At 45.8% G+C, this 13,081-nt stretch overlaps 1 pseudogene; it reads right to left on the minus strand.

Annotated features, from left to right (window-relative positions):
* Positions 1–12,222: 12,222 nt before the first annotated feature.
* On the minus strand, positions 12,223–12,876 carry LOC144095573 (uncharacterized; annotated as a pseudogene).
* Positions 12,877–13,081: the final 205 nt, after the last annotated feature.

Below are 13,081 nucleotides of genomic sequence, written 5' to 3' on the forward strand. Positions count from 1 at the left end.
GTTTTATAGGAATCCTTACAGGTGGATAAATTTTTTATTAACAAGCAATTACTCAGTAGCACCTACACGAGCGCTGTTCTATAGCTGCAAAGCAAAGCTTTACATCTTTTTAATAATTTTTGCAGTTAAGGCAAATATCCTTCCGGTGCAGTGTCGAGCCTAGAATGGTCACCTCACGGAGACAGTCGTTCTCCCACCTGAGTTAATGGGGGCGGCAAGCATATGGTAGGGCAAACGTGAATTGTTAGGCTGAACGCAAATATTTGCCCCTTTTCTAGACATACAGTCACCCTTGTGGCATCCCCTAAGAAATGAGACAAACATTGTTCTCACTTAGAGCTATTGATTAATTTGATTGCGCTCTCCTTTAATCTAGCGATTCCAGTTAACTTGAGTTGTTAAGGGGACGCACCGATGAGGCGCACGTCCAGGGCTCGAACATCGGAACGGGATAAGTCATTTAACATTGAATTTTTTCGAGCTGTACACTTTATATTGTAGTCGTGCTGCTGCGTATGGAAGGATGCCAATAACTATACTCTCCACAACAACAAATGCACTCAACATAGATGGATTTACATAAAACATAGAATAAACACGGTTCCCACTTCGTGTTACTTGTCACCCCAATTTCGCGTTTTTTTATGCTTGCAGTCTTCGTTAGCTCACTTTGTAGAGCGGTTGCCCCCGAGACACATGCGTGGTGGTGGTAGTGGTTTTATTAAGAATAATAGTAAAAAGGAAGGAAAAGATTTTTGCTAGCCACGGGATCTGCCCTCGATACTGAAGCACCTGAGCTGGGGCAGCGGAAATAAAGGACAGCAGGCAGAATGGAGAAATGAAATGAAAGAGGTGAGGGGACAGGAATAGAGGATAGGGGGAGAAGTAGTATGTACAAACTATTTACACAATAAGAAATGTGTCCAGGTTGTGCGCGTGATTAGTTCATTTTAGAGGAATTAAATCACACACGCGCACAACACTGTGTTGGTTACAACTGGAGTGGGGCGTCCAGTTATTAATCGTTCAAGGTAGAACTCGCGGAGCGTTCGGTCACTGCGTGTAGCTACCTGACGGAGAACAGACGGGACGTCAAGCACGTGTGTTCGAGGAATGCGCAGAGGCTCACCAAAGTTCGCTCACGAATGAATGAATGAAAAACTTTATTGTATAAGGGTTATTTCTCGCAGCGTAGGTGGAGCCCTCAGTCCAGGGCCTCAGCGGCCTTTGCAGTCTTGCGAGCCCTGTCGATCAGCTTGAGCTGCTCTTCAGGCTTCGAGCTGGACAGCGCAGCCTCCCACTGCTCCGGTGTAGGTGTGTTGTTTATCGGCGCTGCCTGCATTTTCTGACAGGCCCATGTAACGTGGTAAAGCGTTGCGTGTTCACCGCATAGCGGGCATTTGTTTTCATAAGTGGATGTATAGATTTGGCTGAGTAAACTCAGATTGGGGTATGTATTAGTCTGTAGTTGTCTCCAGGCAACCGACTGCTGTTTACTAAGGTCTTTGTGGGGAGGCGGGTAGGTCCTCCGGAGGGCTCGTTGGTGTTCTAAGATGGCTCCATACCGTCTAGTGACTGCGTCCAGTTCCCCTTCGGTGCGCGCCTCCCGGTTGGCGTATGCTCGGGCATTGGCGTCCGCACATTGGTTCCCTTTGACAGCCTCATGGCCTGGTGTCCACGTGATGAAGCATCTCGTAAAAGTGATTGTCCTCGCCTTGAGTATGTGAATGGCTGCAGTGGATGTGCGTCCACTGCTGTATCTTCTGCACGCCTCTTGCGAGTCTGTAATGATGTGTGCATGGGGCTCGTCACTCTGCTGGGTGATGGCGAGTGCAATTGCTGCTTCCTCAGCCTCGAGTATGTTGGTTTTTATCGAAGCGCAGTTGATTTCCCTGAGCTGGTGATCCACCACGCTGGCTCCCGAGCCATATCGGTGTCTGTATGTTGTTGCGTCAACATATAATACGTCTTTTGCCCCGGCGAAGCTTCTTTCATGGAATTCAGATCTTGGCTTTCTTCTCGCCTTATGTATATCTGCATGCATGTTTTTTGGAATCGGACTGACCTCAATGATCCTCCTGATTTCCTTTGGAACGCTCGCTGTGCTATTGATTTCTTTCAAAGCGTCCCTCATGCCCAGCAACCGTAGCGTGTTTCTGCCTGTTGCGGACAGCATCAGTCTTGTTTTCTGCGCGATAAGGTGGGCCTCGATATGTTCTTGTACTGTGTTGTTTATGCCCAGTTTAAGGAATTTTTCCGTCGAAGTGTTGACCGGCAGTCCGAAAGCGCATTTGTATGCTTTTCTAAGAATTGCCTCCAACTGCTCTTTTTCTTGCTCGAGCGGTGTTTGGTAGGGGACGCCGTATAAGATCCTACTGACCACGAGGGCCTGTACTAGCCTACATGTGTCTTCCTCCTTCATACCTCTTCTTCTGTTGGAAATTCTTGCAATCATCCTGGTGATCTGTGCTGTAGTATTTGCTAGCTGTCTTATCGTGTGATCATTACGACGGTTGCTTTGGACCCACATGCCGAGGATCCTAACTTTCGATACTTCTGGAACCTTCGTTTCCCATATGTAGATATCTATGGAGTTTTGCAGATCATACCCTTGTCTGTAGACTCTGAGCACCTTGGAGTTTTCAGGGGAGAATGCAAGTCCACAGTGTCGGGCGTATGCGTTGACCGTGTCTGCCGCTCGCTGAAGAAGCTCTTGTTTTTCGCCTAAGGATCCCCTTGTCACCCAGATTGTGATATCATCTGCGTAGATGGCATGCCTGATTCCTTAAATTTCTTCGAGCGCCCTTGCTAAACCAATCATTGCAATATTAAAAAGCATAGGTGATAGCACAGAGCCTTGTGGTGTTCCTTTTTCTGGGGTGTTGAAGGTTTCAGTCCTGATGCCTCCTATTCCAATGGTAGCGGTTCGGTTAGTCAGAAAGGCTTTCACATAGTTGAATATTCTCTGCCCACAACCCAGTTTGCTGAGCCCCTCCAGCACAGCCCTGTGACTGACGTTGTCGAAGGCCGCTTGAAGATCGAGAGCGAGCAAGATGTTTTCTCCATATTTTGGAACGGAAGTAAGCACCTCCTCCTTGATCTGCAGGAGAACGTCCTGTGTCGTTAGGTATTTTCGAAATCCAAACATAGTGTGCGGCATGAGTTCGTTGTCCTCAAGGTGGGTCTGCAACCTGTGATGCACAACTCTCTCGTACACTTTTCCCAAGCATGATGTTAAGGAAATGGGTCTAAGATTGTCCAGGTGTGGAGTCTTTCCGGACATCGGAATCATTACTATTTCCGCATGTCTCCAGTCGTCCGGGAGGGTCCCCTGTTCCCAGTGTTTATTGATGAACTACGTGAATCTCTTGATGCGTCCAGGAATCGAACATCGGACAGAGCGAATTTTTCTTAGTCTACGAATGCAGGAGAAGCTTTACCGCTTTCTTTTGTAGGTGTATGGCTGCCATTTGGTCGAGGCTAATGAGCAATTGCCGCATTATTTATAAGTTATTAGGGTAAGTAACCGGGCATTTCACTCCCTTGTGCTCTTCTGTGATTTATATACACTAAAAATAGGCTAAGCTAATGTTAAGTAAAGGGAACGCAAGCTGTCCTCTAGGTCAATGCCTCCGAGGGACAGCGTATGGTGTAAACAGGGGGGAAGGGTTGATTCTAATATATTTATTTACTTATTTATTTATTTATTACCTCAAATACCCCGGATATGGGGCATTACATGAGGGATGGGCATGACAGACTACAAGATGATGGCCTCAATCTTTTTCTTGAATTTGGTGGGGTTGGTGAGGTGTATGGCTTCCGCCGGCAGATCGTTCCAGTCCCGAGATGATTTGACAAAAAAATATTGTAAATGAGATGCGTTTCTTGCAGGGGGAGGGTACACTGTCTTGCTGTGGTGAATGCGGCTGGACAGACGATGTGCTGCTGATATGATCGATGCTCCTAAAGATGAATGATAAAACTTATGAAACAAGCATAATCGAGATATGTTTCTTCTTGTTTCAAGACTAGACAAAGAGGCTCTATATTTTAGAGAAGACACACTAGTATAATATGAATAATCACAGTAAATAAATCGGATAGCGCGATTTTGTAAGTTTTCAAGCATTAGGGGGAGGTTCGATTGATGAGGGTCCCATACTGCTGAAGCGAATTCTAAGTTATGTTTGACGAAAGTTTGGTAAGCTAGCAATTTAATGGAAGGGGTAGCAAAACGAAGATTTCGACGTAGGAAGCCAAGGGTGTGGTTAGTGTCATTAGCGATGGTCGTTATATGTGAAGATCGTGTTAGGGTATGAGTTAAAGTAATGCCTAAATACTTACAGGTAAGAACGGAACGCACTTCAGAACCTTAAAGAACATATCTAGAGGAAATGTGGGATTGCCTGCGATGGAAAGAAATCATACATCTTTTAGCAATATGAAGGGAGATTAGCTAATGCTTGCACCAGGTTTCAATTCGGGTTAAATCTTGTTGAAGGGTGTCGGAGTCAGTGCTTGTAGAAATCGGGCGGTAAATACGCAATCATCTGCAAATAGCCGGATGTTAGAGGTAACGTTGGAAGGAAGATCAATAATGTAAATGAGAAAAATCAAGGGTCCGAGCACTGTGCCTTGAGGAACACCTGAAGTAACCGGAGAACGAGGGGACGAAGATTTGTTAGCGTAGACAAATTGTTCTCTGTTAGTCAAAAAGTTCTGAAGCCAGTTCATTACTAAATTATTAAGGTTTAGACGCGAGAGTTTTAGTTGTAATCATTTGTGCGGTACTTTATCGAAGGCTTTTTCAAAGTCAAGGAACAGTGCGTCAAGAGGAATATTTAAGTCAAGATGCGAACTAAGGTCATTGATAAAAAGTGCTAGTGGGGACTCACAGGAAATTCCTTTAAGAAATAATGTTGGTTAGGGTGAAAAAAGCTGACTGAGACTAGAAATTTAATGATGTGAGAATAAATACCATGTTCCATTCGTTTTGAACAAATGCTTGTGAGTGAAACAGGGCGGTAGTTTTTACAAGAAAAAGATGAACAATTTTTGGGTGCTGGGACAATCTTACCTATTTTCCAGTCTTGTGGCAGCACACCTGATGTTAGAGACTGCTGAAAAAGGTGGCATAAGATGACACTAACAATGTTCTTAGTATTTTTTAGAACTTTAGAGTTTAAGTCATCAATACCAAATGAAGAGGACACTTTCAATGATTTGATTAGTTTCATGATTCCACTGGTACCGAACAGAATTTCAGGCATAACAGGGTGATTGAAGACAGGGAAGTATGGTAATTCGCCTTCAGGTACTTTAGTAAAAACTGAGCAAGAAAGGAGTTAAGAGTGCTACAGACTTCTTGTTCCGGTATGAGAATGCTACTATCTTTGTGGAATGTTAGAGGTTTGTGGCATGTAGGGTTATTAGTTTTCCAAAACTTGTTTTAGGATTAGTGCGCTGCATAGACGGTAACAATGATGAAAAAAGGAACGTATGGTTTGGCTTGCTAAAGTTTAGAATATTTTTTCCGCAGACTGATACCTTTTCCACGCGCAAGCGCTTTTCAGGCATTTGGCTGTTCGAAAAAGTTTTTTCTTTTTGTTGTTGAGGCGCTTCAGTTCGTTATTAAACCACGGGGACGATGATTTTTCTATGATGTTGATAGTAGGGATGTGCTTATCAATCAGTTGATGCATTTTGTGTTTGAAGAGAGACCAGTTAGTTTCAATAGACTGGCTTGGGAAGTCAAGGACCAGCCACGCCCAAAAGTCGACAGTTCTGCGCTCATGGCTGTGTAGTTCCCTTTGTCATATAAGGTTAGTGTCTTTATTTGCTTTTTGCTAATGCATGCATGTAAGAGAATATTGCACTTGAAAATCGAGGAATGTTTCCGCCGGAAACTATAATACTTTGGAGAAATTATTATTAAAATAATACCTCATCCAAAGTATTATAGTTTCCATAACATGCAAGTACTTTTGACCGATGCTCCGTTACTGGGTGTGTCGTAACACGTGAACAATGAAAAATTCACTTGCAATAAGAAATGCAAAGGTTCACCATCATCTGCGCAGTCATATTACTTAAAATCTGTTGTCTTCTTTGAGAGATGCAGTTTTGAAGAATAATACCTTTAAAATTCGTTAAACCGCACAGAAAGACAACAGAATAGAAAGGTAAATTTGCGGTTCTTCTTTATTCCATGTACACTTACCCAATCGAAAAGGAGTAGGTCCTGGATTGACGAAAAGCTTTAGTGTGAGGTGGATAAAGCTTTCCAAAATGTCATTAACGCACTAGACTGCAAGAAAATTGCTGGTAGATCAATGAATTCTGCTGTCGTGATTGAAAATTAAGAATGAGGAATTACATTATTGCGTGGGCTCGGGTTTGGTAAAAAAATATTTACACCCTTTCTGATGTTTGAATTCTCTGCAGACAAGGTAAGGTAAGCTACTGGTATTGTGGGAATTTCTGGAAAGCCGAAATAAAACTTTTAACCTCGATAATTGGCGCCGTTCGGATAGAGGTGGCATAATAAGTAGACGCGGTATCTCTGTAACAGTCAACAATACGTTTCTGTCCAAACATTATAAATCGACTTGCTCTTGTGTGCACGCTTTCAATGTTTTTTTATGAATCAACTTTCTACGGGGTCACATATAATGGTGTCATATTATAATGTTGGTCGCACAAATATTCAACAGGCTGTTAATTTGGCCGATGTCACCAGTACGTAATTTCTCCACCCTAAATCTACAGAAATGAGGACTGCCAGATTGTTCAGGGTTGCTACAAGTACGGTCGAGCAGCGCTGTTACTTACTCTGGTCTTGTTCGTGACCCGCAAAACTGTTTTTTTTTTCATTTATCTTCATTTTTCTCTTTGGCGCCATTTTTCAACGGCTGCGCGTGATTCATTAGGAACTATATTGTTAAATCTATTATTTATCACACAAGAGTGCAGGCATTCTTCGGCAAAACGTCTCACTGTAACGGCTTTATTAATGTCGGAAGCAATGCCTTTAATACTGCTACATGGTGGCCAGCCGAAGAATGAGGAGCGATGAACGATCGCAGAGAGATAATGGCGATGGGCTTGGTAATGGGCGCGAAATGGTGATGGGCTTGAGAGATTGGTTGGACAGTGAGGAGGAAATGTTGAGCTGCTGGCCGCCACAATGAAGGGCAAGGCTGAATGATTCCTGGTTCGCGAATCTTTCGGGCCGCAGGTAGCCAGGAGCCGACAGCCGATGCCCCAGGACGCGCCGAATGGCATGGGCAGGGGGGTGTTATCTTGACATGTAAACGGCATCTCGGGTCGCTGGGGGCTAGGTCGGGTCCTTGAGTCGGGTTCAGTTCATTGTGTCGAGTGGTCTGGGTAGGGCCGGGGCAGAGGCAACAATGACCAGGTCGCTTCGGGTCAGAAAGGCTGGAGCACTGCCGGGCGACGCAGGCCAAAAACTCACGGCCGACGACCACGGGTCACGCAGGACGCCGATGCCCCAGGAGCAGGATACCGATGATAATTACCCAGCAGCTCCATCAAATGTTAAGTGGCGACCAGCGGGAGAATAAGGTGAGATGAGCGATAAAAGAGTGGATTTTGGTGGCAGCTCGCCTAGGGCAAACGCTCTGTTGTTTTTGTTGTTGTTGTCTTGGTGACATGGCACATACCCGCGACGAGGGATTGGCCAGGGTTCATTGGGGAGACCCCATAAAATAGGGTAAACTGATGTCAAGCTAATTATTGTGCTTTGGGTGAAATTTCAGAGTAATTTAAGAGAAAAGGAAGAAACAAAATATCAGGAGAGAATATCTGAGAATTAAATTAATAAATATATGTAAATACCCAAACGCTCTTTTGAAAGCGGAAATTTTGTAAACAATTCGCAAGGGAATCTGCCGTTAGCTGTAATATAATGTGGAGGTATTCGCGAACTTCATGCAATCGAAAACCCCTGGCGCACGCGCCGATAGAGAGGAGGTGGGGAAGCGACAAACTGAGACCCAACTTCGTAATGAAAATTCCTAGGTGTGCTCTCCTCTGATGCGCAAACCTCCGGCAAGAGAGTAGGAAATGCTCCAATGTGTCTACTTCACCACAAGCCGCACAAAGGTTTTGTGGGACTGAACCCGCATCTACATAAGTAAAGATTTAAACGGGGAATCCTGCACCGCATGAGTGTCATCGCTACTTCCCACTGCAGGGTTTTACACGCACGAGCCTTCCATGGGTACATGAGATGTTGGTATTCAACAGTACAGAGTAAGGGATCGTTGCACGTGGTGGTCATAAACTGAAAAAGGAGGAGGAGAAAAAAAAAGGAGGAGGAAAAAACTTTTATTGCTCTATTAAGCAGACGTTTTAGCCGCTTCCGGATGACTTCTTCCCTTGGGCTTAAATCCCGGTTGATCCGGTGGTTGGTTACCTTCTTCCAGGGCCCCCCTGAGCCGTGCCACCTCGCATGCTTGCTGCACTAGTCTTCTTTAAACCGACAGCTCGCTGTTGGTGAGCGGACCCTCCCACTGTTCCGCATTGGGCTCTTTTAACTTATGGAAGGAGAAGTTGTTCTTGCATTCCCATGTGATGTGGTATAACGTGCGGGTTGCCCCGCACTACGTGCATATGTCCGCCTATTAGTTCGGATACATTTTATGGAGTGTGTGTAAGTTTTAGAAGGGCCTGTCTGCAGTCTTCGCCAGCCGACTGCTTTGTGTTGTGTTAAGAGTGGGTGCGGCGGAAGATACGTTATTCTCCTGCCTCTGTTATAATTGAGTATCTCCGCGAACGTTGGCTCCACAGTCGTGGGGGGTTCCGAGCTTGTTGATGTGTCCGCTCGGTTAGTAAGCTCGCGAGCTAGATCATCGGCCCTCTGGTTCCCCTTCACTCCGGCGTGTCCGGATACCCAGAAAGTCTTATGTTGTATTTGTGTGCTCGGGGGCCCTGCTTGGAGGATTATGCGCAGCGCCCCCTTGCTGACTCTACCTGCGGTGTAGTGTCTGCATGCCGTTTTTGACTCCGTGAGAATTCTGAGCGACTCGTTCCTAGGGTACCCTTCCGCTACCGCTAGAGCTACGGCAGCTTTTCTTCTCGGATACCCTGCAGCTTCTCAGTGTTGCGCAGGTGATCATGTCACCTTTTTGGTTCACCACCACTGACGCAACTCTGTGTTATTTAGAGTTTCTGTTCCACGGGTGTAGGGCCCCATTTGTATATACTACGTTTTTGTCATTCGCGAGGTGCTTTTCTACATATTCCGCCCTGCAGATTGAATAGAAGTGGAGAAAGTACAGAAGTTTGTGGCACGCATCTGGTTTGGGAAAGCATAAGAACTGCCGTCCTGTTAAAAATTCGCGGATCTATGTATAAATGTAGCACGGCGGGTGTAATAATGCCAATTTAGTGATAAAGATCATATATTCAACACTTTCGTACGCTTTAGCAATGTCAAGCGTCACTAATACCGATACTTCTTTCTTGCACATACAAAGGCAGACTCTGCTCTCTAAATCGACATGGGCAGACCAAATGGATCATACGTGGCGAAAGCCAATCTCGGAAGAACTTAATGCGTTCACTTCTGAATCATGCCGGGATAGGTGGCTGTGCACAATTATTTCTATGACCTTTACCAAATTGATTGTTTGAGCTGTCGGCCAAATGTTATCAATATGGAAGCATTTTTAGGCAGTACGACTGCCCCCACAATTTACACAAAGATGTATTCAACTATGCATTTTTGTGGGGTGATCTGAAGACCATGCGAGGCGAACACACTGCGCAGCTTTTGAATAGTACTGTCTGTCGTTGCTGAATTCATCACGAACACTTCTACCCATTTCGAGTGTGAATCCACCAACACTAAAAGCCACTGGTCGTTTGTGAATGCGAAATTAAGGTAGATTCTTTGCCAACTGCGGCAAGGCCAACCCCATGTTTATAGTGGGGCCTTCCGAAAAGCAGTCCGCGCCAACTGACAATACGGCGACCTTTAACAACACACTCAATGTCTTGGGTTAACTGAGGCCACCAGACATAGCTACGTGCGAGCATTTTCATACGCGCAACTCCGGGGTGGCCTTCGTGCAAAAGTGCCAACACTTGTTTGCGCAAGCAGTGGGGAACAATCACACGATTTCCCGTGTACGCACTGCTGGTCTACAGACAGTTTATGCCAACGAAAAAAGTATGGGGACAATTCACTGTCAGCTACATGTGTAGGCCAGCCACACATCGTGTTCGTCAACCCTTTAGATAGCACTCTATCCGTGCTCGTTTCCTTCCTAATCGCGTCCACAGAGAAGGAAAGTTCATTCATAACTGAACTGAGAAAAAATGTACTTAATCTGAGACATCTTGATCATTCGCGAACGGCAAGCGCGAAAGCGCGTCAGCGTTTCCAACGTAGCTGCCCTTATGATACACCCATTTGTATTCGTACGCAACTATGATCAAAGCCAAGCGTTACATGCGTGCTTTTGACGTTACTGGAACGGGCTTGCCGTGCGCCAGAAGGCTAGCTATTGGCTGGTAATCTGAATAAATGATAAAACTACGCTCAAACAGATACTTGTGAAACTTCTTCAACCCATACACCACGGCGATAGCCTCTTTTTCAATGTGAGCATAACATTACTCAGCTTTGCTCAGCGCCCTAGACGCATATGCAATTTGCAATCTTATGAAACAGAATGGCGCCAACGACATACGTGGATGCGTCACACACAAGCCCTATCGATTTGTTGGAGTCGTAGTATGTAAAAAGATTATCTGTCGGTAGCCACGCTTTACTTTCCTGAACCGCTTCCTTTGCCTCACGTGTCTACTGAAGCCTTTTCCTTGGTTTACAACGTCGTGCAATGACCTCAGCATTGCGCCCATTTTGTGAACAAACTTTATATAAAAGGTAATCAAACCCAGGCAAGCTCCCAATTGTGCCTCATTCTTCGGTGCCGGCGCCTTCGTTATCGCCTTCATTTTTCATCTCAGAGGCGTATGCCCTTTTCGTTAAGAATGTGCCCAAAGTACAATACCGACGTTTGAAATAGTTTGCACTTTTCTTTTTTCACTTTTATGCCTCTGTCCTGAAACCGTCACAGCACACTTTCCACTTTATCAAAACAGTCATCAAATGCAGCCCCTACAATCAGCACGTCGTCCAGATAGACGCTACACGATCAAGTGCCTTCAACACGTCATCCGTGACTGAAATAAAGATTGAAGGTGCGCTTGTAATGCCATAGGGTAAACGCGTGTGCTTGAACAATCCTAGGTGCGTGTTCACCAAGAGTAGCGACTACGGACGCAACACCAGCTGCTGATATGCAGTAGACAGATCAAGCAGCTTAACATATTTACAGCCAGCCATTTTTATAAACAGATCCTCCATAATAGGAAGGGGATAGTGATCCATTCTTAGGCATGGATTTAGTGTCACTTTGAAATCCTCACACATCCTGATGTGGTTGTTCGGTTTAGGCACGACCACTAGTGGGGTCGCCCACTCACTCTGCTTAACAAGTACTAACGAGATTCTGCAATTCTGAACAAACTGCTTCCCTAACCGTCAATGGCACCAGTCGCGCTTTACAAAAAAGCTGGTGTACTATCCTCTTTAAGCCCCAATTTAATGGCGCTGTTCTTGAGCAGGCCTAGCGTAGGCTAAAAAATCTCGGCCTACTTTTCAAGCAACGCTAACACTTTGTCCAGGCGAACCCCATGCACACTAGACCAGTCTCACTTACGCGCCGCCAGCCAGTCACGTCCCAAAAGCACAGTGTTGGTATTCTCGTTTGTCATCACGACAATTAAAGGAAGCTGCTTGTGCTGGCCGTTGTGCTCTACCGAAACGGTTAGCTTCCCTGTTACCGGCAGCGGTGTGCCTCCGTAAGTTTTAAGCTTTAGACAGCATGGTTCTTTGGGTAGGGTGAGCAGTATTTCTTGTACAGTGCTTCTGGTACAACTGCTACAGGTGCCTCCGTATCAATCTGCATGCGAACATTTTTTTGCTAAAATCTTCAGAAAAATTTCGTAAGGTTTTTGCGACCTTCCAATGAATATATATTGTGCAGCGCCAGTTCACACGTGTCACTGTCGTCAGCTGTGGAGTTCGTAGAGTCTATTTCTGTCCCTGCATATTCTCGCTAAGCGTCCAACAAGGTTACACAACCGACAACCATACTTCCGAAATTTCCAGGTAGGCGCTTCAAACTATGAGCCGCATCGGAAACAGTCCAGCGATTTCGTCACCCTTGCCCCAACGGGTCCCGTTGCAGTTTCTTCTTTACTACGCGGTGAGCGTTTTCCGGCGCCTCGCTTTCGGTGAAGAACGCTGACGATCCCTTGCCCCACGTTGGGCTGGAAATGCTGGCTTTCCTTGCAGGACAAACTCGATATTCCTCGCGATATCGCAGGAAGTTTTAAACATCCTTCAGGAAATCCAGTTGCGTTTTTTTGTCACAGAGTCCGGCCACAAAACGGCTGCGAGCAGAATTGTGCAGAAATGTTCCGAAGTCGCAAGACCCCGACAACCGTTTCAACTCTTCCGCTAACGCTGCCAGTGTTTCTCCTTCTTGCTGAAAACGCGGGTAAATTTGAACAGCTCTGGAATTACAGAGGGTTTTGGTACATACTGCGCTCGCATGGTTTGCACCAGCTGTGCGTAGGTCTTGTTTCCGGCTTCTCCGGTTCTAGTAAAATGTTTATCGCCTTGTATGCTTTCTTCCCTATTGCCGTTATGAACACTGAGATCTTCAAGTCGTCGCTCACCTTAGAGGCATTCATGAAGTGGTGGAATCTCTCCATGTAGGACTCAAAATCTTCGCCGTGCTCGATGAACTGATCGAACGTTCCACTCATCGCCATCCTGCCAGTCTCCTCGCAACACACTCCGGGACCGCTGCGAGTGGTCTCTTGCAACCCGACGGGACTGTGATCCCATGCTCGTCGCCAGTATGTTGTAGCTGAGAGCGATGAGGCAGAGCCAGGGTAACGAGCGACGTAGACGCTTTATTGGCACGCCCATACCGGGCCGACAATGCACTATTCCCGCGGAACGCAGCACTTATGT

The sequence above is a fragment of the Amblyomma americanum genome, chromosome 6 (genome assembly GCF_052857255.1).
Source record: "Amblyomma americanum isolate KBUSLIRL-KWMA chromosome 6, ASM5285725v1, whole genome shotgun sequence".
NCBI lineage: Eukaryota > Metazoa > Arthropoda > Arachnida > Ixodida > Ixodidae > Amblyomma > Amblyomma americanum.